General features: G+C 52.0%; 1 protein-coding gene across 1 annotated transcript in view; it reads right to left on the bottom strand.

The window, feature by feature from the left end:
• LOC144140980 (Ig-like and fibronectin type-III domain-containing protein 2) overlaps window positions 1-23,513 on the bottom strand; it is a 287,829-nt gene that overhangs the window by 142,774 nt on the left and 121,542 nt on the right. The window contains exon 2 of the mRNA XM_077672467.1: window positions 2,221-2,269. The gene's annotated coding sequence lies outside the window, so the exon portion shown is untranslated. The remainder of the gene's footprint in view (window positions 1-2,220; window positions 2,270-23,513) is intronic.

Raw genomic sequence — 23,513 nt, 5'->3', positions numbered from 1 at the left:
ACGACTTCGGTCTTCGTCTCCACCCCTGTACATGTTGCGAATTTACTTCGAATCTGCTGCTGCAGCGCCGTTCGTGGGGAAAAACGATCTGTTGCCACAGCTACAAAAATTGGTCGTTTTGCCGCATCTGAGGCGCCACAGCAGCGAATTCGCAGGTACATTCGCACCATGTAAAACGGGCTTTCTGTATAATGTACACTTTGTTGCCAGTGGAACTTTTGTAGCCCTGATGAAAATATAATATTCTCGCTTTTTCCAGCACAACTGTAGATTTTGAGGATTTTTCGTGTGAGTAATTTTGGTGCAATTATGCGCAGAATAAGCTACTTCTACGCATTATACTGGCATAAAAAACAGGGTTGTTAAGATTTTTCCCTGACCGTCACCGTCGCGTGTCTGCAAAAAAAAAAAAAAACATTCTTGGATGACAAAGCGAAAATAAAATAAAAGAAAGACTGACTGACTGCAACGGCTTACTTGCACGAATGCTTTGCTCTGTGGACAGCCAATGCACTCGCCATTTGTACAAGTGCGGCACGCACACACACAGCTGGCTGGCGCCGCATCTTTTCAAAGTGCTACGAGTTGTGCCGCGCCTCCGCCAGATGGCGCCACGGGTCCCGCGACCGAGAGAAGACGCAGTGAAACATCCCCCTCGCGAGTGGCACGATCAAATGCAGAGCATTTCCGGGGGCGCACGACGTTAAGTAGTTTGCGTTACGTTAATGTTGTTGCACTTGTGGCAACTGCTGACGAGAGAGCGCTCGTCAGCAGTAATTTGAATGAGTCCACGATATAAGGCGCGTTCGTAGCGTCCCATTCTGTGTCGGCTTTGTGGCGCAGTGGGTAGAGCACCATGTACATTGCGTTCCGCCCGCAGGGTCGAGGGATCGAAACCGGGCGCCGGATAGTATTTTTTTTTATTTAGTAGGGAGGGGTGCGGACAACGACGGTGCGGACTACGGACGTCAACGCGGGTGACATCGTGAGTTACTGAAATGCTCTGCATTTAAAACGTTCACCCACAAGTTGTTTGTTTCGTGCTTCTCACGTCTATAATGTCCGCTGCGTGCTTCATTAGTTTTAAATAAATTAGTTCTTTAATTAAGTGTTTTATACTTCCATTTTTGTTACGCATATATGTTTACATTTGTTCTACATTTCCATATTCCTTTAAGTGTTATTTCTTTGTATGTACAAAAAATAGAAAATCGCAAGCAGTGATAGTAATTCTGCCACAATTCTCGAAACATTCGAATATTTTTATGAAATATTTTATTTTCTTTATTCTTGACAGTTAATAATTATGTATTTTCAGTTAATAGGCAATATTTCAAGATAATAGTTACGTATATTATCCGGTAATGGTTATGTATTTGTTATTCCCATTTTAATTCCATGAAAAATCATGTGGAGGAGGTCGAGGTGCAATCTCAGCCCCTCCCCGAACAAAATTTCTGGCTACGCCTCCGAAAGAGACTTACTGAATCATTACTCCGTAGATTATACTGAAAACAGTGTTTATTTTTTTCATCGACTTGCGGCTCTAGGTTTAATTCAAAGTAGAATGGACATTTACCACGACCTTTCAGACAGGTCAGCTCATACTTCGGCAAAATAATAAACCTGAAACTGAAAACGCTGGTGACTTCCTATTAAATGTAAGTATAGGCATTTGTTTCTGCCAGTCGACTGTGAAGCTATTCGCGCCAATTTTTGGTGCTGATAAACACAACAGGATATAATACATCCCTTCACACCAAAGGTAACCTTGCATAGTTATACATGGTTGCAAATTTACGATACAACAAAATGCGTTCACTAATTCAACCCAACGGAGAAGCCGCCGAGCATTTACGGCATGCTCGACAGTGCGATGAAGCATAGTGGTCGCGAATTATTATTTTGCCATGCCATCTAGCGAACCATAACGTAATGCAAGCGACAAATAAAACAAATAAAGACTACGAAGTCCGGATATAGGAACAGAGTTGTCTGCCCGTGTACATAAAGTGAGCCCTAGCCAACGGCCAGCTTCGGCTAGGTTCACTGACCGTGAACTAGGTTCACCATCGTGAACTAAATGCCCCACACATGCTAGACGCAGCATAAAATTTAGATCCTTATGCAGCTTTGAATAGGCATTTCTCGCGTTGAAGGTGAGAACACATGAGTCGAACTGCCGCGTATCCAAACATGAGAAGTTTCGTTTTCACTCACCTTACCAGACGAACGCTGCGCTTGGAATCCAAGTTCGACTGGGTATGCACTGTAGAGAACGAACAATACACACACGCACGGTTTAGGACACCAGTGTAGAACAAGGAAATGTGAAGGACTATCGAAAGAAACACCATTTCCCATTTTATACTGAGTCCTACAAAAAGCGTGTAAAAATGGGGCTGAAAACCGCTAGCGGTTCTTTCATGCCTCGCTGCGAGGGAAACTGAGAATACTTGCACAGTAGTGGTTGCCGCGCATAGCTGTAAAAGGTCGCACATAGCCTTGCAGTGGTTGTTTCCCCATTGGGGTAGCTTTCGAATAGCTTCAGCAACTTGAAGTAATAGCACTGCTGCTTTCCCGCTTCTGAAATTTAGCGTGAACGATGCTTGCACATACGTCTTGCTTTTATATACAAATACGTCGCATTATTAATGCATGGCAGCGGCCCCACACGCATGATATACCCCCCGTAATGCATTCCAAAAATGTCAATTACAAAGATCTATAGCGTTCCGTGTGTCTTGCCATATTTTAGTGCCCTACGCGTTTCTACCTGTTTTTTTTTCCTTGTTTTTGTGCAGTGCTTTCAAACACTTCAAAAATATTTTCGAGGCCACCAGTATATCGCATAGGCTGCAGACGGACAGCAGTGGCTGCCAGGCTCACTATGACGAGGTCGGGGGTTCGATTTCCGGCCCCTATGACTGTTCTTTTTATCGTTTTCTTTTTGAGGGAGACCAAAAACGAAAAGAGTCGGTGTGCTCGAGCTTTCGGCCCGCGTTAAATATCTCCAGGAGGTTTAAATTCACCCGCAGCCCTTCATACGGCGCTCCCCATAGCCCAGCTGCATCTCCACTACTCATATGTGAAATGTCAAAATAAAAACACTTTATTTGTATAAAACTAGATAGTCACCAGGAGCGAAAGAGATGCCATTAAATGTGCGGGGAATGACATCACGCCAGTTGCCGTGCTTTCTACGCCCATTGGGGTCATCTTCAAGCTTTATTTCTGTTCTTTTATTCTTGAAAAATAATAGAAGTATTTTTTTTTGCGGTTAACAATCGAAGGCAGTTATTTTAAAATTATTTTTGCCATGCTCCTCCTGAAATGAAGTGATGGTTCAGAAGCTGCTTTTTCGGATGTTGGGGACGCGTTCACTGCCGCCCTTCGGAAAGTGTGGAAAATGACTGCACGTTAAAACACACACGTAGAAAATATTCATGAAAGTGGAGTGCGAGCCATTGCTGTACATTATGGGGAGCAAGCTTGAAGTAAATAAACGCAGGGGTTGATGCCCATCATTCTCAAAGCGGGATTCACGTCAGACGCAACGAACATGGTTCCGTTTCAGACACGTTTTCGAGGTAAGGTATCCTCATTTGTCATAACAGTGTTTGGTGTAAAATCTTGTCAAACATGCACTCATTTGCGAATAGTGGACTAATCACCTACTAATTCGCACGCGTGGAAAATCACTTAACTGTAACAGAATTCATCCCTGTAATTTGCGCACTAAAGAAGGGGGGGGTAGAAAGGGCCTTACTGAAATATTTTCTGCCATTTATTTATGATTAGCTTCGATCTGATGATGCTTAAGCTTAAGTATGTCGAGTATTTCAAGCGTTGGATGCAGGCAATATTACATCGGTGGTCACAGGATAAAAAATATTTGATGTGTAAAATGAGTGGCCGAAGCAAAATGACTGGTCTATCAACCATGGCCATCGGGTTTTTTCGTAGTTAAGTCATCAAACATGTCCAAATGGGTTGAGAAAAAATCAACCGACAGCAGCAAAATGTAGTCAGCTCTCTCGACGAAGGACCTTCCACAAAGCGATGATGCACATGAGTGCAGAGATCTTTAAGCGATAGTTTTCAAGTTTTCCCGTGATCAGGAATTGGAAGCTTATGTGTGTGTTTATATATAAAGGCTGATCTAAGCAGCGCAAAGCTAATTTCTCTTTCGCATTTTGTGCATGCTTATTCGATATGCCGTGTCACGGGGAAAGCTGCTTCTTCGTCTCAGTCACCGCTATCATAAGGGACATCGTTGATGGTCGCACCATGATTAAACAACTGAAATTCTTTCGGTCTGCTTGACAGGTGCTACAAAGAATATGCGATTACACGCAGCCATTGATCGCGCAGGGGCGGACAGCTTGAATGAAAGAAGGCTGGCTGATCTTCACTGGCAACCCACTGAATGACATCACGCCAGTTGCCGTGCTTTCTACGCCCATTTGGGTCATCTTCAAGCTTTATTTCTGTTCTTTTATTCTTGAAAAATAATAGAAGTATTTTTTTTGCGGTTAACAATCGAAGGCAGTTATTTTAAAATTATTTTTGCCATGCTCCTCCTGAAATGAAGTGATGGTTCAGAAGCTGCTTTTTCGGATGTTGGGGACGCGTTCACTGCCGCCCTTCGGAAAGTGTGGAAAATGACTGCACGTTAAAACACACACGTAGAAAATATTCATGAAAGTGGAGTGCGAGCCATTGCTGTACATTATGGGGAGCAAGCTTGAAGTAAATAAACGCAGGGGTTGATGCCCATCATTCTCAAAGCGGGATTCACGTCAGACGCAACGAACATGGTTCCGTTTCAGACACGTTTTCGAGGTAAGGTATCCTCATTTGAAGCTTATCGAAGGCACTGATCGAGATATCTTCCGACAGTCGTGTTTGTGCGCATGCAGTTTCGATATTTCTTCGAAATGTTGTGGTTTCGCAAAGTGTATTTGCGCGTGAGAAAGAAGCAATGAGCGAGAGACAAAACAAAAATAAAGTCACGATCGCGAGAACGGGCGACAACAGGTATAGAGCTGAGGAAAAAAACGCAGTCATCAAATGAGATAAACCGTCCTCTCGTCGGTTGAGCAGGAAGGCTTCTTTTCCGCCGGGTACACACGCGGCCGTCGGGCTTGCTCAACGCAAAGCCACAACGCTCTTGCGAGATCTCGGCAAATGCGCGGTGACATTTAATGGTGCGCCGGATATCTGCGCATAAAAATTCGCGTATTTTGGAGCCCCGTTTATTTCTTCCCGCGGCTGCAGCGTCCATTAGCTGCGTGCGGTCCCTCGGCGGTCGTTTGGTGTCTGCACGATCGCGTTAGCTCACGCCCGGAGGAGGAGGAAGGGGGCCGGAAACCTGGACTGTGGTGCTGCGCTCGCCAGCCGAGACGTAAAGTCGTAAATATCAAGCGTCCATTTCGTAACGCTGTTTTCTTCCTGGAGCACAAAGAGGCAACCGCTAAATGGACTCGGTTGCAGCGCGACCACTGCGGTGTCAAGCCTGAAAGCGCAGTGAAGGCTTGCCAGCGTTTTGCGTTCGCTAGGCGCAATTTATTTTACAGTCCCCGGCGCCGAAGTCCGCCGGGTAATAAACCGTGAAGTTAAACGTTTGAAGCCAACACGGGGTCTATAATAGCGCCTTGCCGGAAACTTCTCCGGTTCAGTTCTACGACGCCCGGGAGAGAGAGAGAGAGAATCAACTTTTATTGAGCCCAATGAGGTATTGGCTAGTGCACGCAGGCACCGGATGGGGTGGAACCCTCTTCTCGGGTCCCATATGCGTCTAGCAGCTCCTGGCCCCTGGCTGCCAGCGCGAGCTGGATCGTCAGGTCGGGGCTAGACAACAAGGTCTCCCATCGCTCTCGGGGGTCGGGTGTGGGAATAGGGGTGGGGGGCGGGCGGATCTTAAGAGACTCGCACTCGGCTAGGACGTGTGCCAGAGTGCCTTGTCTCTCCTTGCAGAACGGGCAAGTACTCTCGTACCTGTCAGGGTACATCTTGTTTAGAAGTGTGGGATGCGCTAGCGACCCCGCCTGTATTCTTCGGATTACGGTCTGCTGTTTTCGGCTCAATTGTGGGTGAGGCCTGGGAAATCTGCATCTACGCTCTCTATACATTTCAGTTATTTCTCTATAGCTCGTGACGGGGCGCAGCTGCGCCGGCTCGTCCTCGGCCCGGACGGATAACTCTCGGGCGTGGTGGTCGGCGAGTTCGTTTCCTTCCACCTTCGAGTGAGCCGGCACCCACACGAGCTCTAAGGCTCGCCTCGAGGGCCTTCGCTTGGACAATATCGCATGTGCCGCGGGGGACACCCTCCCTTTTCGGAAGCTGGCGTACGCCTTCTTAGAGTCTGTTACTATAGTGCCGGCCCTCGGATGTGTTAGCGCGAGGGCCACGGCAACTTCCTCTGCTTCGATCGATTGGGTCGTGCGGACCGATGCGCAGGTCACCAGGGTGTCTATGGTGGTGACCGCCGCCGTAGCCTTGGTTCCGTACTTGGGAAGCGCCGCGTCCGCGTAGAGGACGTCGGGGTCCTCTTCGAGCTGGCGGGACAGCGCCCTGGCCCTTGCGGATCGCCTCCCTTCGTTTTTCCCGGGCTGCATGTTCCTGGGAAGGGGTTTGGTCTTTACGACGTCCCTCCACTCGGTAGGTAATGTCTCGGTGTCTGGTTGTGGTTCGATGCTCCAGCCCACCTTGCGCAAGACGGCCCGTCCGTGTTCGGTCTGACTTAGTCGGATTCTTTGGTTAGAGAGGTGGGCCTCCACCATTTCGTCCACCGTGTTGTGCCTACCCATGCACAGAAGTTTCTGCGTGGACGAATGCACGGGCACTCCCAGGGCGAGTTTGGTCGCCTTTCTGACCACCGTGTCCAGGGCCTCACGGTCCGCCCTCGTCAGCTGGAGGTACGGGGCAGAGTAAGTGATGCGGGACACGATGAACGCCTGCACCAATTTGAGGGCGTCGTCTTCCTTGATTCCTCGGTTCCTGTTGGTGACTCTTTTGATCATGCTCGAGATCTGCTCGGAGACGGTCTTGATCTTGTGTCTGGCCGCGGTGGCCTTGCCGTCGTCGCGCAGCAACAGGCCCAGGATGCGGACCTGCTGTGTGGGCTCGATCTTCGTGCCGTCAATCGTGACGATTACGTTCGGTGGCGGTTCCTTCTTGGGCCTACCAGGCTGCACCATCAACAGCTCCGACTTCTGCGGGGCACAGCTCAGCCCGCAGGTCGTGGCGTACTCATGGACGGTGGTCGCCGCCCTCTGCAGGGTTTCTTCCACCCAGGCTTCAGAACCCGCTCGGGACGTCCACACCGTAATGTCGTCGGCGTAGAACGCGTGGTCCACGCCTTCGATCTCTTGGAGTAACCTGGGCAGGGGCAGGAGGGCCAGGTTGAAGAGCAGCGGAGACAATACCGACCCTTGCGGAGTGCCCCTGTCTCCGAGCTCGATTGGGTCGGACCGTTCCTCTCCTATCCTTATGGTCGCCGTACGCTTGGTCAGAAAGTTCTGGACGTAGCCGTACGTCCTGCGTCCGCAGCCCGTCTTGCGGAGGTTCTCGAGCACGCTTCCGTGGGACACGTTGTCGAAGGCCCCCTTGAGGTCCAACGCAAGTATCCCGCGGGGCGAGTGTCTTGTGGCCTTCTTGAACACCAGTTCGTTTAGCTGGAGGAGGACGTCTTGGGTGCACAGGTGCTGGCGGAACCCGTACATAGTAGCCGGCATCTGGTTCGTCTCGTCCAGGAACCCTTGGAGTCTTCGGAGAACCATGCGTTCCACGACCTTGCCCACGCAAGACGTGAGCGAGATCGGGCGCATGTTCTCTATTGTCGGCGGTTTGCCCGGCTTGGGAATGAATCTCACTTCTGCTTCCTTCCATTCCGCGGGTAGTTCTGAGCGTTCCCAGGCCAGGTTGATGTGGTCCAGGAGCTCGGCCGTCGCCGCGTCGCTCATGTTGTTCAGGAGTCGGTAGGTAATGGCGTCCGTGCCGGGCGCGCTCTTTTTGTTACTCTCGTCGATGGCCGTCAGTAGTTCTGTGGTGGTAAAGGGCTCGTCCAGCTCGGGATTTTCGGGTCCCCCGTATTCCTCCGGCAGCGGGAACTGCCCGCGCTCCGTCTTAAGATACCTCGCCTTCAGGTCTTCGATGAGCCTCTTGCCGTCCCCGCCGTAGGCGTTGAGTACCTTGGTGAGGTTTCGGTTCGTGGCCGCCCTACCATTTAGCGGGTCGACCAAGTGACGCAGGAGGCACCAGGTCTTGCGTGCGGACAGCATGCCCTGCAGTCCGTCGCACGTGCTCATCCAGTTCTCCCGGCAGAGCTTGACAGCGTACTCGGAGATTTGCTTGTTCAGCGAGGCTATGCGCTTGGGCAGCTTTGTGTTCCTTCTCTGCCGTTTCCACCTCCGAGTCAGCGAGTGTCGAGCCGCCCACATGTGCGCGAGCTTGGCGTCGACGAACGGTGTCTTTGCTGTCGTGGCGACTGTCTCCGTGAACTTATCGAGCGCGGCCTTTTGTTCTCTTGCCCACTCCGCGTACGGTCTTCCACTACTCTCCTCGGCTTCGGCGGAAGATTCGGTCGCTTCTGCCCCGCACTTGCGCATGCGGTCCCAGTCGGTGATCCTCGCCGTGCCGATTTCCGCTCTGAACTTGGGTCCTCTGATCGTCACGCTCAGGATGTCGTGGTCGGATCCCAGGCTGACGTCCTCGTTGCGCCAGGTCGCGTCGAGAGTCCCCGCGAGCCACGAGAGGTCCGGGACGGTGTCCCGGTTCGTGCCGGTTCCCCTTCGGGTCGCTACCCCAGGCTCGTTGAGGAGCGCCAGTTCCAGGTCTTCCATCGTCTTTACGAGGGCCTTGCCACGTTTGGATTGAAACTTGTAACCCCATGTGGTGTGCGGGGCGTTGAAGTCTCCGAGGACCAGGAACGGCCTGTTCCCCGCCAGCTGCTTCGCCTGCCCGACCGTCTCGTCGAAATCGAGGTCCCTGCGTGACGGCCTGCAGTAGGCGCTCATCACGAACAGGTTCCCTCCGCTGCCTATGGTTCTCGTGTGTATTTCGACCAGGGTGTGTTCGCAGCCCTTCTGGGCCGTGAGGTGCTGGGTGGCCGCCACGTTGCTGCGTACCAGGATCGCCGTCCCTTCTTCCGATGGGTCCGTGTAAGTCACGTATCCCGGAATTCTGGGTCTGCCGCGGGTCTCCTGGAGCGCGATCACGTCCGGTTTCTGGTCGAGGCTCTCGATGTGTAATTGAAGTTCTGCCGATTTGTTCTTGATTCCCCTGCAGTTCCATTGGTAAAAGATCGTGGTCTCCCCCCCACGGTTGCGTCTATTGTTGTTCCTCTTCATCGTCGTCCGAGGTCACCTGGTCGCGCCTACTTGCGACCGCCCCCTTGATTTTACTGGTATTCGCGCGCTCCCTTCTCTTCCCAGAGAGGTCCGTGTACCGCATTTTTGCTTCCAAGGACGAGGTCTTGGCGGCTTGTTGGTCCAGCTTGGTGGATAAGTCCTCCATCCTGCTCTCAATCTCGACCATTTCGTGCTTCAGGCTTCCCACTTTGGACCCTAGGAGCTCCAGCTTCGTTTGCATGTCGTTCTGCTGTTGGGTTAGTTGGTTAACGGCCGCGAGGACCGCCGCCAGGCCATCCTGTAGCTGTTGCATCTGACTAGGCTCTAGCGACGCCCCCTCCGGCTTCGAGGTCTCGGCGTCCATTTTCTCGTGACGGGGCAACAACGACGTTGACGGTTCCGCCTCCCCATCGGGTAGAGGTGCGGGGTCCCGCCGTGGCACCTTGCGTTTCGTGTTGGCGTCCCCGGACGCTTCGTTTGATATAACTGCCCCAGCGAGCCTTCCGCTAGCTAGCGCATCCATTTTCTCCATTAACGCCCTGATCTGCAGGTGCTGTTGGTGGATTTGAGCGTTCTGCTTTTCGATTAGCTTTTTCAGATCCGCGCATTCGCTACATTCAGCGGTTGGAACGCTTTGGTTAGAGGGAGGAGGAGGGGAGGAAGGGGGACTGAGAGGAGGGAACTCCTTCTCGCATGCGAGAGCGACGGAAGACCTGTCGGTCCAGCCCACCTGTTTTTCGGCGTTCCTCCGTCGAAGGGACCCGGCCCGGGACTTGGACCTCGATCTCGAACGGGACCCGCGTCTGCGGCTGCTGCTCCGGCCACCCTTGGCAACGCCCGACGTTGGCGCACGGCGGCGACCCGAGGGGCCACCCGATGGAGTCCGGCCCGTGCTCCTTGGGCCGCGGGACGTGGAGCGTCGTCGGCTCTGGTGGCCCCCATTGCGGGCCGGTGTTGCCGATCGGCAGCGAGGGCTGTTGCTGCGTTGGGGTCGCCCTGTAGGACCACTGCGTTCTTGACTTTTTTCGGCTTCGGCCCGTCGGCGTTCCCAGCGCCGGCGCCGAACCACGTAGGGTGTCTTGAAACGGGCTTTGCAGGCCCGATCTGCGGTGAGGTGGTTGCCCCCGCAGAGACCGCACTTTGGGTTGCAGGCGTGTTTAGAGTCCGGGTTGGCGACGCCGCACCCCCGGCAGATTCTGTTTTGGGGATTGGGGCACACATCCATCCGATGACCGACGCGGCCGCACTGGTAACAGATGTCAATCTGTTTGCGGTACAGCGAGCACTCGACCAGGAGGTTCCCATACCGGACGTAGTTGGGGACCTTGGGCCCCGCGAAGGCGATGACGACGGACGTGGTCTTGCCTATCCGGCTCGCCTGGAGGGCCGACGGGTTGTGCTCGTGGACCACGAGTTCTTGGATTTCTCGGGCGGTGTCCGTCAGCGGAACGCCCCGTATCACTCCCTTGACCGTACCGTTAGGCGCCGACTCGTAAGCGCTCACATCGTGGGACGTCCCGTTGATGACGATGCGTTCCACCAGGGCGTACTTGTCGGCGTTCTCTCTCTTTGGCGTGCTTACGATGACGATGTTCTGTTGGCGATTCGGGCATACCACGTCATCCTTTGCCGCGACCCCGCCGACTTGCGCCGCCGCGGTGATGGCTCGACTGATCTCCACGCGGGACACCTCGCAGACTTGGAGGCCACCCCGGGGTCTCATGACGATCTTTATGTCATCGCGAGGGAGGTCCGGCATGCGGGCGGCCCGCAGCAGCCTCCCCTTGTTCAAACTTCCCGCCTTGTGGTGACGTGGGTCTCCGCCGCTAGCGCCTCCTGGAGCGCCGCTATCTTGGGTTCCACGTCGACCGTCGCCGTTGGCGGGTCCGCCGCCATCTTGGCATCCTTGGTGAGGTAGCGTTAGGCTTAGCCTGCCGTTCTTTTTCTGCTTGAGCTTTTCACCGGCGGTTTTCCACCCCAGCGCTTTCGAGACTTGTTCTGGTAAAATCTCTTCGCCTTCAACTTCGACTCTCATGGCGGTCGCCATTTTAGGTCAGCGGCCGCTTAGCTGATGAGCGACGGCGTCGTTTAACACAAGCAATTAGCCGCGAGACGTCGCGGCACGGTCCCAGGCCTAGCGACTACCGCGGCCGAGGCCGGGTGCTCATTAGGCTTAACGACGGGTGCCTATGGAGGATCCACAAAAGGGGCTCAAATTGTTGGAGAAATGGTCCCCTACCTCGGCCTCCGGTGTTCCGATGGTCCTTGAGACTTCAGAAAGCCGTACGATGCATTTTCGGCGGGGTACGAGTTGATAAGCCGACGCAATTAGCACAAAAAGACGAGCCGATGCGAAGCACGCCCGCACAACTCGGCAGCCGGTGGCGCCCCCCGCCCGGGAGAAGAGAGCAGGAAGGCTGAAGGAACAGTGATCTAAGGGTCCGGGGAACTTCGCGACGACAGCCGTAAATACGAGAGGTTATTGTTCTCACGACCATGCCCGCTTAACACCGTGCCCGCTTTCTGGCGTGCCCGCACAGCGTGCCTGCGTGCCAGAGTGCCGAGGGATGGTGGCGAAGGGTGGCGTGACTGCTTTTGCCGGGCCTGTATTACCGTACGCTTCTGCCATTCTGTACAGATCCTTTTTCTTCTTCACTCTTATGAAATTGATATGGATGCTACTGAAGCCATCCCTTATTGAAACTCATTGGAAATAAACTGAAGCAAAATGGAGAGACGAGCTAGTTAGTGAACATCCATGAGTGAAACTTAAGCGCATACACAGGGAGTTGTGTCTGTGTTGACGCGGTTGGCGCGGTTGCCAGGCGCGGCACTACCGGTAGAAGGGAGGCCTCATTAGGCTCAATCTCTAGTGGTTTGGCAGCTAAAGGCGCCCGTCTACTCGAATCGAATAAGTAAGGCCATTTTGTTGTCCTCGAGCACTCTGTGTTCACGGAAAGGGCAGTGGCAGCAGTCCGTAAGAATTTCAAAGAGGTACGTGCCAGTGGGGTAGCAGCCAGGGACCGGGCCCTGGACATGTGCACTTCGTGGAATCTGGATAGCCTAGCCACGGCTATTAAGAAGGAGAAGGAACACACGCTGAAGCTGTTTTTTGCGGCAAAAACCCACAAGCCCGGGGTACCCTTTCGTTCTATCGTTTCAGAGCGAGGGTCGTGGCAGGTGGCTGTTTCTGGTTTTTTACAGAAGCATTTAGAGTTTTTGACCATCATTGATCCGTTTTCTGTGCGGAACTCTGAGGCGGTGGTGGAGTATCTGTCCTCTGTTGATTGCTTGAACGTCTAGGGAATTAGCGTGGACGTTGAGGACCTGAGGAGCTGGCCTTTGTGAATCGTAGTGGAATCCCTGTTGCGGCGTTTTTTGGAGCTGCCCAGCTTCTACCTTCGGAGTACTGTTGTGGGGTTTCAAGATAAGGTCTACGTACAAAAGTCGGAAGTGTGCATTGGGTCTAAGGTTGCTCCAGTCCTGAGCAACATTTTTCAGGGCAAGGTTGACTGTGATTTGCACCTTGGTTTACAGGGCGTTGCCACTAAGGTTTTTCGTTATGTGGACGATTTTTTGGTCCTGGGCTGCAACGTACAAACCGAGTCCTTCAAATGTGCTGTTCTTGATGCCTTTAAGGCGAAAGGTGAAGGTTTGAAGTTCACGGCCGAGGTTCCCGTTGACGGCACCTTGAAATTTCTTGACCTCGAGCTCCGTTTCTCGAGGCATCATACATGCTGGATGTACGCGCCACGTTCTAGCAAGCCGCTCTTAAACTTCGCTTCTTTTCATTCGAAGCTAGTTAAGAATGAGATAGCCCACACGTGCCTCAAATCCGCAGTCAACAAGTCCTGTTATCATTTGGCGCAACAAAGCTTCAATGCGCAAATAGTTCGGCTGCAGAACGCTCTCTCTGTGCTCCAGGCAGTCTATCAGCGTCTTGTAAAGCAATTGAAAGGGTTCGCGCATAACATAACAGATGCGGAACAGAGTAAAAAAGTGAAGGTCATACCGTATGTCCATGCGCTGTCGCATCGCCTTAAGAAGACGGCTGACAGATTCGGGGTTAAGGTGGTTTTCTCGGCCAGGAATAAGCTAGGTAGATTATGCAGCATGGTGAGCAACAGGCTTGATTCCCGAGACAGTGTATCCACACGTGGTTGTTTGATTAAACACAGACTCCAGTTTGTTCGGTGTATGACCAACGTTGTGTACTGCATTCCTATGTCCTGTGGCCGGATGTACGTTGGCCAGACCGGCCGCTGTCTCAATGTACGCTTGAGGGAGCACCATTCCTCCTTGAAAGGAAGGCCCTACACACACCTGGCGCTGCACTGTTCAGACTGCTGTTGTAATCCATGCTTCACAGACACGCAAGTGCTTTCTAAACACAGAGATCGTGCTACCAGGGAAATTTCTGAAGCCTTCCATGTCCGGATTAGGGCCTCTATAAAGCTACAATAATGTAGCTTTAGAAACTCACTCACTATCTTCACACATTACTATGTTTAACAAACAAACGTAAGCAATGCCTCCATCACATCTGTCGCTTGTTTTTCGCGCCTTCCTCCTGCTTCATGGACCGTTCCCAGGCGTGCACACCCCTCCATCCAGCTCAACTAACCTTATTTCTCTCCAAAAATTATTTTAAAAGCGTTGACATGCGAACTTCCGACTGCTGTGAATTGACTAACTGTGGTTAGCTAACAAATATTGGATTACATGCATCCTGCTCTTGGTCAAGCCGTTCCTATCAGAGGGATCCCACGTGGTGCCTTTTTCTTGGTGTTGAAAGCCACTCCCACAAAAAAAAAAAGAAAAGGTACACAAAATAGCGCTCGTTTTAGGTACTTTTCTGTTTAGCGCTCGTTTAGATACTTTACTCCCGTGTTTTCTTGCTGCCGCCCGATCACGCCCGATCACGGCCCTCGCCCTTCTCTCTCCCTTGTTGTCACAGTCGCATATAGCAACGTGAATTCAGTCTAATCTACTGTGATGAAGTCAAGTCGACTTGGCGAAGCGTAAGAAGTAAACGTCGTTGTTATTGCCTGTCACACGCGTTTAACTTTCCCCTCAACATAATGTTACGCGCTTTTTGTTCGGTGATTGAGGGATCAAACTCAAGCTCTATGGTTTAGGAAGCTGTAGTCATAGCCACTGGATCCCAGCAATTTCTTTTGGGACAAAAACCACTTCTCGGGGATTTATTTCGTTACGATTTCCAAGAGCAGAAATAATAATTAATCAGGGTTTGTACAATCTGCCCCAACTGTAACCAGATAGGACAAATATTGGCCGTTATGTAGACAAATCCAGAAATTGACTAGGTTAATCTGCGCAAGCCCATGCCCACTTATGGCATTCTGTCGTGCGGGCCAAATGACTGTTCAACGGAACAAAGGATCGGTTGCGAGACCGGCTTGTAGGGTCATTCGATGTCACGAAGACGAAACTGCCCGGTATCATCCAAAGCGAAACGAGAAGATTGCTCCGCATGGCCCATATATCTCTGTGGGGGATTGGCCAAGAACAAAAACAGCTTCGCGCACTCTAAGATTGCCGGTTTTTGTGCTTGCTTGTTCGCCTTCTTAATCGCTGGCTTGCTCATTTAGAGGATTCTTCTCGAGTTTCCACACTCGACAGCTTTCTTAAAGAATGTCAGCTGCCACTTCTTCAGTGGGTTGCTACAATCCACTCCCCTCTCTCCTTTCATCCTTTTCACCCCCCCTCCCCCTCCCTCCTTTTCTCGCGCTGTAAAAGTCGGTGTGCTGGGCCTTTCGGTATGGGCCTTTGGCCTTTCCAGCACACCCCAGCCCTCCTGGGTTGAAATAAAGTATTGTTATTGTTGTTATTGTTAATCCAGAGGATATGCAGAGTATAGACCCACGATTATGGGAAAATCAACTCACCGATATGCAGCGCAACAAGAAAAAACAAAGAAAAGAAAGAAGAAAAAAGCACATACGGAGGCAGCTGTTCAGTGTTTTATGCTCAAAGTTCACATGCGGGGCCAACAAATTCGTAGCCATTGACAAGGCGAAGTGCCTAAGCTGATCGCATTGAATGCGCGACAGACGCAAAAAAAAAAAAAATATTGGATAACGTAAGCTAAACTACTTTTTCCGCAGCTGTTCTCGGAGGACTGTCGCGTAACAAAGCCGGGGCAGAAAATAGCCGGCGCGAAGAAAGAACAGCAGCGGCAGCAGCAGGGACCCGAGCGGTACGCACTTGGTTCTTTTTTTAACCGGCCGGACACGAGTGGTCCGCGAACGAGGTGTTCGAGTGAGCGCGCTGCTAAAGATCGCCGATTAGCGCGTCGGTGCGCACCGCGGGAACCAGGCTATCGACCTCACCCATGCGCTCCCACCGAGCGACTCGCTCACGGCTTTCTCTGTAATTGCTGCCGGCCACGACCGCTGCTTGCGAGCGGCTATGCGGCGGAGTGCCGCGGGCGACAACGGCTCCCTGCACGCAGCCGCTAGCTGTGCGCGTTGCGCGGCATACGGCCGAGCCCGCAGGCCAACTGAAGGCGAGATGCCTCAATGGCATACTTACTGGCTCACTTGGGAACTGCGCGCGCTTGGCTGTTTCCGGTCGATTGGTTATCGTTTCCACGCACGAGGAAGCACTATGTTCTATAGGTATACTTGCTTGCGGTCTCGTATAACGCTGTGCGAACTTTCTCTATACCCACCCACCTGACACTCATTGTGCTTGTTTAACGTCTTCATTGCACGAGTCAGGGTTGATAAGAATAGCGTGAGAGAGCCGCCTAAATAGAAAGATCCGGACCAATACTGGCGCCGCCGCCGACTAATATCTGTGTTACACGGCCGTTTCCAAGGCCTTTCGAAGGCCTTCGTCGAACGCATTGTCTGTCAGTGGCGCATTGTCTATCTAACTCTAGTTAACTGTCAATTGAAAGTCTCTGTCTAGCACGGGTATAATACGCGGTTGTTCTGGAAGTCAAACTCAGCAGCTCGCCTATAAAGGGGCCGTTTGAAAAGCGATCCGCGTGCCGCGGTCTCCGTCATAGCCAATGTTCAATGTTTTGCGCTGCTTCCGCAGAGCCATGCTTCGCGTTAGCTTCGGGCACATCGGCTTCGTACACGCAAACCTACACGCACACAATACACACTAAAAGATTCGTATTTCCAACCCAGCGCTTGGTAGGGGGCGAACCGCATACCTTCAGTGCGGAGTGAGGATTCGCGGTGAGGAGGGGAGGGTGTGGGGGTGGAGGGCTCAGCACGACTTGCGTGAGCAAAAACCCGAGCACATAATATGGTATGTTGAAGGAGCACGTTTAGAGAATATTTTTGGCCAAAAGGACACATAGTGAAGCTTAATTCTGCTATTTCAAGTACCGCCAGCGGCGGATCCAAACTGACCTTTTGGGAGGGACAGAATTTAGGGGGAGGGGGGGGGGGGGGGAGGGTGCGCTTAGCAGTGCATTGGTGAGGGAGGGGGAGACTAGTCGCACCTGCCCCACGTACCTCTGGATAACCAAGCAAGGTTCCCCTGGCGGCTACAGATTGCAGTAGGCCAGCGGGGCAGATGTCCCCTTTGTGGACCACTCACGGACGCCAGTATCAAGATAACCGGCGGGCGGTGGTGGGAACCAAAGTCGTCGTCGGAAATCCATGCATCACCTGGGCACTCGCTTCTTTGGACACGCAGCTTGGCGCAGGACATTGTAAACACAAGCCAGCGGCGCGGAGACCGAGAACTTGCGCAGAAGACTTTCGGGCCGGTGATTTACAGGCGCGGGCACCTGCATGGCGGGAGGACCCACTGGCACGAGTCACCGTACAGAAGGCCCAGACGATGCCGCGCTTGCGAGCCAAGGGGTATCTCGCATCCCTAGAAAGGCAGAGGAAGCCGAGTGGCGTGCTCGGAGAAGGGATTAGGCGAACTTTCGACCTCGCCGCGCCGCCCATTCCGACCGCTCGCTAATCCGCCGTAAACAACTGTCAGGCCGAGCCGGTATACCGAGTGCTGCTCTGTACTGCATGCGCCATGCAGGACGCCCAAGAAACATGTGAACGACAGCGGATGTGCTACCACTCGAACAAGAAGGCGAAACGCCAACCGACGGCCTCTTTGGCGCCGCCATTTTATACAATCCTCGTAGTCTTCTTCGGCAGGCTGAACAACTTGTTCGCACGAGGTGATTTTTTTTTTTAATTTTCTGCTCTATTGACAAGGGGAGAGTGGTACAAGGCGCGCCGATTTTAACCTTCCAATTCCTTTTCTGTAGAGCAAGGGAGCACAAATAAAAAGTGGTGCAAACAATTTTATCCCGCCTAAATCTGTGCGGGCCGCAGTCTGAAATAAAACGTGTTGAAGAGCGACAGAAAAAGACATCGCCCTCTTCGGTAGTTTTCGCCTTCTTCAACGCAAGAATATGGTACAGCGTAAAGAGCTCCCTCCCCTATCCCCCCCCCCCCTCCATCCCCTGAAATACGCATCAAAATTGCCATTGCATACGCAGCAATTTGGTCAGCCAAAATCACATCCCGTGATTGAGATCCTATCAGGAAACGCTGCTGGCAAAGATGGCGAATTCGAGAATCATGTCCATGCGGTATCTGTTTGACATCTTGAACAGTAAAGCGAAAATGTCCTACAGCAAGAGGGGGCGGGGCGGTTAAAACGACTGCTGGCAACACTCCGCCAGCGTCATTCTAGCCTCTACAACGCCATTCTACACTGGACTAGAAGTAAGCTTCTACTTCTCTGCAGCCGTTGCCTCCGGAGTGCCACCGGTGATGATGATGATGATGATGATGATGATTAGAGGCCCTCCCTTTGTATCGGGACGTCGGTTGTTACCAACCGACTTACCATCTTGCGCGCGCAGCGCCGTCTGGTAGCTGGCCTATTTGCTGGCTAGTGCGTTTGCTCCGCGGCGTAGGCGCCCAAGCTGACACTCGATGAAGATTTACGCGCAATCCTAAGTGACCCGCCTGTGGAATTGTCGAGACTAAGTATGAGGCCGCTGAGCTGGGGGAGGGAAGCAAGTGCTCAAGGAGGGGGACGTACGCCTGGGAGAAGCGCTCGCTGAGGTAGGCGAGCTCAAAGAGATGCAGGGAGAGGGAGAAGGCTTGGATTTTGTGCACACCCTTGAGGGACGTGGGGTAGGGTGCCTGGTTGGGAGCCCTCGCGTGCTCTGTGGCTAATTTGCTCACGCATGCATTATAAGACAGCCGCCGGGAGATATCGAAAGTGCACGTTTGCCTCCTCCCTTTCCTTGAGATGGATGCCCCAGCGACAAACGCACTACTCAGTTGCTTGTTTGCACCCATGACAAGAACGAAAACTCCGAAGTGAGGCGAGAGCTGGCAGGTTATAGAAAAATACCACTGAATGCCACTCGAACCATAATAAGGAAGAACAACATCGGTGGAGTTTGGATGCGACCACACAGTCACATCAAATGAAGGCGTTTCGCAGTGCCGCGCGCCAGGCATTTTGTGCGAAAATAATAATAATAATAATAAAAACTTCTGGCCTCGTACCCAGGTGAGGCGCCGGACAGGCAACGGTTCCCCCTCCTCGATGCGTACGCGCGGCGCGAGAGCTTGCTTGTCTGCATGCGCCTAAAACCCCTAGCTATAGGCCACTGTCGAGAATACTTTCAATGGACGGGAAAATGAGGCGGTGTTCGGTATGCAGATAGGAAGAAATCAACGCGGGAAATCTTATGCAGGGGTCATAACCCGATACACGCCACATGCCCACTGTCTCTTCTCGTTCTGGAAAACTGGAAAAAAATGTGCGCCAAATTAAAAAAAAACAAAAAACATAGCGAGTAACCGTATATACTTATAGTACAATGCTGTTAATCGAGCCAAAAAGCTAAACAGATGGTAAGCGACGAATGAGGTCACCGAGCGCAAGTGTTGGTTAGGGAAAGCCCGCATGCTTGAAAATTCAAACCAAAAAAGCGAGAATTAAGAGCGAAATGAATGAAGGAAATCAGTATCAGAAAAATTCAATGCCATTACGCCCTGCAAAGGTGAATGACCAGCGGACCTGTAAACGCCGTGGTAAGAAATCGTCTTATAGAGACTTTATAACAAGGGTCACAATGACCTCGTTGTCGCTATGATTAGTATACACTGGCGACTGCAGACAAAAACTCAGGTAATATCAGATCGACGCACGCACACCCCTCGCGGTGACCCGTTGGGCCGCATCACTGTGGCATAGCAAGCCAAATGTATCCAACACGACACGCGTAAAGCACTCACTTTTCGGCCTCGACGCATCCACATCGAAGTCACCGACTGCGACCACAGGGATAGTGTCATCGCTCGCAACTAATCCGTGGTCCAAGAACACTCGGAGAACATTGAAGTACTTCTTAAGGGTTCTGAACTCGAAAGCATTCATGTTCAATTGAACGCCGGAGACGCTTTGTTTACGCTTCCCGTTTTCGAAGGGCTTTGTCCCCTTGCCTCTCGACAAGCTTTGCTTCGCGATCCCCTTCCACCTTACGCTTTCGAATGGCTTCGATCCGTCTCCTACACGTTGCGCCGCTGCCCGTTCCTTCCGCCGGTGGTTGACGATGGTGGTGGACTAAGCTGCCTGTCTGTCCGCTCGCTTAGCTGCGTTGCTCTGCACTGGCGTGGACAGCAACTTTTCACTACTGCCGAGTTTAAGCGCGGGCTATGGAATGTCTCGCGCTTCAAAGACACGAGTAGCCTCGGGAGGCTCTTGCGTGAGGACGAGAAAATTCAGCGGACTCCATAGCCGTATACTTCTCCGCTGTCAAAAAACGCCGGCATGCGCGATATTTCGTTTTGCAAAAACCACGAATAGTCAACGTTAATGCGTAGCTCCTCTCCTACAGCTCGCACTGGCTACCGAGGGACAGCACTGGAAGTAGGGACAGCCAGGGAAGCCGGTAGATGAGGGGGGAGGCAGGTCCAATCCAGATGACGCTGCATAAGAGTAGTTTGGAGTCTGTGGGATAGGCCTTCGGCCCGCTGTGGATGATGCATCGACGTGTCGTCGTTGTTGTTGATGATGACGATGGTAATTTATCATTAGCGCGGCATTAGCACAACATGTTGTTCGGTCGCTGTCAAGTGAGGAAGCATTTAACGCAGGCTCCGCAATGCGCAAGGAAGGGCACGCGGTAGGTACGTCGAAACATTAGCCGCCCTCCCGTCATCCGAAATGGGACAGCACTTACACACCGGCGCCGACTTCGGCCAAATGCGGCTTAGTGCGACCTTGGAAGCCCGCTGCAGGTGCGGAAGGGGCGGCACACCGGCTTGTATGGATGCGTCGCAGATCGTTGTTTTCGGGATCGTCGTGTTCATTTTTTTACGGTCTATATCTCCTTATTTTGCTTTCGTCTCCCACACTTTTTGCTTTAATTAGATCCATTTTGTCTCATTTATGGGTCATACAAAGAAAGGCATCGCTTTTATTTTCTGACATTTTACCCAAAACAATCGCCATGGGGGTTTGATAACATTCTTGAATGCTGCCACTGTTTGCGGCAGTTACGGAAACACCGGGGCGTCGAGTGAATCCCCGACCTTTCCGTTTGAACCGAGGAATGAATGTTTAGTCTTATGCTATATATTAAGCGCCGGAAAGCCTTCCACTGAATTACAGGACTGATATCGTAATAATCTAAACCAGGGAACTATAGAAATTATCCTGGGCTTTTAGCAACCTACCGGCATTCACGGCCATCATTGAATTAGCGTAACATCCTGCGCTACTCATTCCAAGATTTAAACGAAGCTACAAAAGTATACCCGAATCTAGAAAAAAAAAAAAAAAAACTGTGGTTGATTCCTCTGTCCTAGGAATCAGTAAAATACGAAAGTGAAATGCGCAGCCAAATCTGCAGCTGAGCATTATTTTCGGTTCGGCGGCTGTCTTGTGGTTGCGCTTGGCGAGCGACGTCCTGCTGGCGGGTCGCATCGGCAAAGGTGTACTGGCGTCATTTCCGTGACGAATATGACGCCGGTGAAATGTTAGGGTATCGCGGCATAAAACACTTTCGTGTTAAAATATAAAACCCGAAAACGAGCAACCTTAAGTATAGCGTACTCATTAGTATTAAAGGTTGCTTCCCCGCAAGAAGACCCTGTGTGCAGGGGCGCACCCTTTACAGGCCGCTTGCTTCATTGTACAGGCGTCACTTCCGTTACGGATATGACGTCAGCGAAATCTTCGTGTACCCGGGAATAAAACACTTTCGTGTTAAAATATGCAATGTACTACAGGACCTTCTATACTGTTGGGAGCCGATATAGTCGCTGCGGGCTCGCTGAATCGTGCCATGCGACACCATACTGCAGGAACTCTCCACGGTGCCGGTTCGCGCGGACAAAGCGCGCGCGAAACGTGAGAACCAAGCTGCGATTAAATGCGTTCGCGTCATACTCCGACCGGCGGAGAAGCGAGCGGGTTAGAATGCTCGGCGCTCCGGTTGTGCGCGGGTCGGGCGTTGTGTAAACGGGCTGAGGGGCAGGCAGGCGCGTCGGCTGTCGTTTCAACAATGCGGCGAGTGCGCTTCCTTTGACGAGCGCTCCGCGACCGCCGTCCGTCGGTCAACCTGGTCCCGCTGACGAAGAGGACGGCCATCATCCTCCCTGTTTTCTACCTTCTGGCCTGCCTGCTTCTCGTGACTGCATGCGAGGCCAAGGCCATCCCGTATCGTGGGAGGACGCAGAGCGGGCTCGAGATGAACCCCGAACACAGCCGCCGTGACGGCGGCCACTGGCGTTGTCGGCGCCATCATTTGCAGCAGCCATTCACATTGCTGAGCCGTGGCGTGGTTCGGCAACGCTTATATACGAGCTGTGCTGACACATTACCGTTGAGATCTTTATTGCGAACTTTGCGCGTGAACCACTGAGCGAGTTTACAGGTTCCACTGTCTTCGCGTTTCAATTGGGGCCTCTTTGAGCGAAGGGAACACTGAAGCGCGCTTCTTTCAAACCTCTCTTACAAATGACGGGCGCTTAGGTTGTAAACCCGTTTTTGAGCGATTTCGGCTCAATACAGTGGCGCCGCGCATCGGCTATGAGGTCTCATGCCGCAGCTCTGCAAAACGTGAGCGTCTTGTACACAAACATTTGGTAGCCACAAAACGGGAGCTGGTTTTCGCTTGGTCTTCGGGACGGCGCTATGACGCTCTGCCATTTGACTATGTCCAAGCACTCGTCCTGCTTCGCTTGGCCCCCGTTCATAGATGGGGGCCGAACATTGATACCCCTGGCCTCAGTTGGCATAATCTATTTTTTTGGCACGTTAACTAAGGTTCAAACTTCGTCCGTTCACCCGCCGATGCTACCCCTGGGCCGTCTGCGAACTCTGGATTTGTTCTCGCCACCTGGGGCTCATTAACGTGCACGCAATGTTGTGTACTCGGAACCTTTTGTTTCCCTTTTTTTCAGTCCTCGGGCTTCTCGGGTGTCCGCTGCATGCAGAATGCATCTTCCAACGGGGAAAATATTTCGACTCTTGGGTTTTCAAACTTGGGAAATAAGTTGAAATGCAGTGGAACACATATGCTGCTTGAGGTATGTACTCCTCTCCCCCTGAGCAGGTCAGCCACAAGCTTTTCCTGGCTGACGCACGAATTGTTGCGAAATAAATTGCTTTCACCTGGGGAAGTCGTGCTTTGAAGATTTTTTCCCCACAGATTTCTTTCATGCTGTCGTAACGACATATCCCTATCGCGGTTTGTGATTATTAAACTATACGCGTTATTTAGCAAGGGGACATTTCATTGCCATTTGGTTCGCTGGTGAAAATTTGTTAAGGACGCATAGACGATACCTTTTTCCGCCGGTCCGACTGAAACTTGAAACCTGATTGAAGTTACCTAACCTGTTTTTCGTCGCTATATACTCGCGATCTGACGGCAATCGGGCCTCCACTCGTAACCAAGTGAGCCAGGCTAATGCCAATTATAATATACGAGCTTCACTTTCAGCAGGCGTTTCCAGATGTTCGGACATCTGAAAACGGTGCAAACACCGCACTTTCAAAGCTAGAGCAATTATATTTCGAAAACGTTGGGACGATACCAATTAAGGCGTTGCGCTGCTGAGCACAAGGTCACGGGTTCGATTCCCGGCCGCGGCGGCCGCTTTTCTGATGGAGGCGAAAATAAAAAAACGC

The sequence above is a fragment of the Haemaphysalis longicornis genome, unplaced genomic scaffold (genome assembly GCF_048455015.1).
Source record: "Haemaphysalis longicornis isolate Haplotype H1 unplaced genomic scaffold, Haemaphysalis longicornis Haplotype H1 scaffold_58, whole genome shotgun sequence".
NCBI lineage: Eukaryota > Metazoa > Arthropoda > Arachnida > Ixodida > Ixodidae > Haemaphysalis > Haemaphysalis longicornis.
The sequence above is the reverse complement of the archived record's forward strand: the minus strand, read 5'-3'. Positions and strand labels throughout refer to the sequence as shown.